The following is a 3,408-nucleotide window of genomic DNA, read 5'->3' as shown; positions in this document are numbered from 1 at the left end:
CCGAGGCCGGCCGGAGACTGGAGGGGGGACCCGAGACCTGCAGCTCCTGGCCGCGACTGGCCGACCCCGGCTGGCTTCGCCCGAGGGGCGGGCACGGGGCGGGGCGGGCCCCCGCGAGCCCAGGGACTGGACGCTGCTCCGGGGGGCGTGGCCTGGGGGCGGTCCGGCCCGCTCCAGGACTCTCCACCCCTGGAAACTCGCTGGGATGGTGCGAGATGCCAGGCTCCCCTGTGGACTGCATGGACAGCTCCCCCTCCTACTCCTGCCTGGGGGTGCCGAGCCGTGAGGGGAAGTACGGAAGCCCAGACCCAAGAGGACCTGGGGGAGGGACTGGGCTCACAGGAAGACGGCCTGAGCACTCAAGTGGACATTACTCTGGTGGAGGGGGCACAGCCGAGGGTTATGCATTCCCTTGAGGCTCTCACCAGCAAGGTATGGTTTCTGCTCGATGTAGAGACTCCCACTGTTCACGGAGCCCTGTGAGCAACAATAACCACAATCCACAACTGTCTCTGACCCTCACCCATGCCCACCGGGTACCACCCGGTTCTCACATGCACATGCTCAGCGGGGAGTCCTTTGCCTGGAATTTCTTGCACCTGTTATGAGACCTCAAGAAGAGGGAGCCTTATGGTGACGTCCCCTCCCTGCCTGTGCAGCTATATCCTCTCCCCTCTTTGGTGCTATTGTATAGGAAGATTTTTGGTCTTCTCAGCAGTGGCTAGTAAGTTTTCTAGGCTGACTCAGGGTCCCTGTTAGGCAATACAGAAGAGGCTAAGGACAGATGGAGAGGAAAGGCTAAGCTTAGGACCGAATATTCAAAATCCTGCTATAGCAACTTCAAAACTAAACACCAGCCTTCCCCATGAGAAGCTCAGCCACTCGCCTTTATTCACATGACAGCCCCCACTTCTGTTCCCCTCCAATGCTCTTATCATCCCTATTCCAGAGTCCCCGCTTCCAGACCTACACCCATAGATCCCAACCATGGCAAGAAAAAGGAGGGATTGTGACAGTTGTTGCTTTGGGGTTAAGGGATGATGGACGTTGTAAGCTGATGAAAATAAAGGCGGGAACATCTCTTTCTCTGTGCAAAAAAGACATTAGCCTTCTGATTCCCAGGCCTGGGCTATAGAAGGAGGCTCGGAGATGGAGAGGCATAACGAGATGCCCCACAGGAAGAAGAATGAAAAGCTTGTTCCGTGGAGGTGTTCTGCTTCTAAGGATGTCTGGGAGTCCCAGACCCTCCTGGACTGGCCTTCCCCGCCCCCAAAGGAGCTAGATCAGCCTAACAGATGCTAACCACTTCCCCCCCCCCCCATGGGGACAGGAAGGAACACTGGGTTACCTAATCCAAGGAGCCTTCCAGCAATTATTTCATGAGAAAGTCAAGTGCCAAAAGGCGTGCATGTTGCATGTCTGTGAGTGTGTGTTCCAAGTAGCCGTCTGGACAGGGTGAGCCAAACCGCTCCCTGCATTCTTTCTCCGAGTGGAATCTTTGATAGAGACCTTGAAAGAGGCCACTGCAGCAGTTCATGCCTCAGACAGTGCTGGTCACCCCACTGATCTGAGCTCAGGAGTCACAGGAACAAAGTGCCTTCCTTTCCAAGACCCAAGGAAAGAGAGAATGTCTTAGGAAGGCCTGGACAGGTTAGTCCCTGGCCCACAACTCCTGGGCATCTGGGCATGACCCTGGGCCAGCAGCATAGGTGAAGGTGGAGGGTGGAGAAAGTAACTAACTGGCCAGATCTCTAGGGTGGGAACTCAGGCAGGGAGGAGAAGGTGGCAGACTCTAGAGACCTGCCCAGGACCCAGTTGACTCTCCTCAGCTGAGTTATCTGATCCTTCCTGGGCTGCAGTTCTTGGGAACAGGGCAGGACTTCTTCTGGAGCAGAAATAGGGACTCTGAGAAAGGCAAAGATTTGGAGCTCACTGTGAGTTCTGGGAAGGCTGATGGTACAGGACTCAAACCATCCTCTCCCCACACCTGCCCTTCAGCTACCAGACCACTGAGTCTATGCTAGAGATGAGCCTGACATGCTAGCAAGGTGAGGAAGAAGGTGGGAGGAGGTAGAAGAAAGAGAAGGAGGGGGGAGAGAGGGAGGTTTCCGGAGTGCGGAACGGGGCAGGGTGGAGGACCAGCACCACTCTAGTGGAGGCAGGAGCTCTGCTCCCAGGCCAGGGCTCTTCTCAGCACCTCCCTGAAAGCCCCTCTCCCACCCTCCACTGGCCAGCTCCTGCTCAGTACCAGGCTGTGAGGGAGGTGAGAGCAGATGGACCTGGCTGAACTCCTCCACATTCACCAGCCCTGACGTCAGAGCACGTGGAGGCCGACCTCCCACCGAGCCCTCTGGAGTCCACCCTTCCAGCTCTTCCTCACAGGCGCTGACCCACTGCTGCCTGCTGGTCCCTCACTCAGCTCAGGTTCTAGGCTCCAAGTAGGATGTGTACAAGACTTCACAGGTCCCTCCGCCAATCACCTCAGAAAATCAAATTCTTGCCAAACCCAAACCACAGAGTTAGGGAAATTAGAGTCATGGGCCTCATATGGGGAAATTGAGGCTCTTACAGGGGCAAGAAATGAGCTCATGGCCACTTAACAAGACAAGACTTCTGGAACTCAGGGCCCTAGCCCCAGATTAAAGCACTTTTTCCTCGCTTCTCAGGGCAACAATCAGATTTAACTCACTCTGAGAGGCTCCTCTCTGCTGCTAGATTGGCTAGGGGCTCAACTCCCCTGAAATTTGATCCTTTGGCGTTTCCTGTGGGCCCTGCCCACCCACCTAGTACCACTTCTCCAGGCTCTGCGCCCCAGTGTGTACATTCACAGATCCCATCTCCAGAAAGAGGCTGACTAGCTCAGCCATTTGCTTCTCCCCACATTTGGTGTAGCAATTGCCATTAGTAAGTGCTCCGAAAGCATTGGTTGATTGGATGTCTGAGAAGGAGACTCACAGAAGAGCCAAGGAGACCAACAGAACTGTTGGATAGATGAAAACCAAGGCTGAGAGAGGAAAGACAGGCATGACAGCTTCCAAATGCTGGCTGTGGGAGTACAAGGGCACTACTCACGAAGACGAGTCACAGAGAAAATGCCTTAGAGGGAATTGTGGGGTTCAAGGGCCAGTCCCCAAGTCACATCCACCTTAGTACCGTGTCAAAGGCAATTAACCATCTCACTGAGGCTCCCACAGGCCCCATTGCCAAGGAGGACTCAGATTGAAGGGTCATGGACCAGGCCAGTCTGGTATGTCCACATAACTTCTAGGGGCCTGACGGGCAAGCAGGTAAGCCTCATACTTGGGGAAGTATGGGCAGTCCGTCACATTCCCACCCCTCACAGTCAAAGAGGCCTCCAGAGTTGAGCCCATCAACCCTGGCAAATGCACAGCCCCATTCTTCCTCCCC

This window comes from Jaculus jaculus, chromosome 9, assembly GCF_020740685.1.
Source record: "Jaculus jaculus isolate mJacJac1 chromosome 9, mJacJac1.mat.Y.cur, whole genome shotgun sequence".
Taxonomy (NCBI): domain Eukaryota; kingdom Metazoa; phylum Chordata; class Mammalia; order Rodentia; family Dipodidae; genus Jaculus; species Jaculus jaculus.
Note: the sequence above shows the minus strand (reverse complement) of the source record.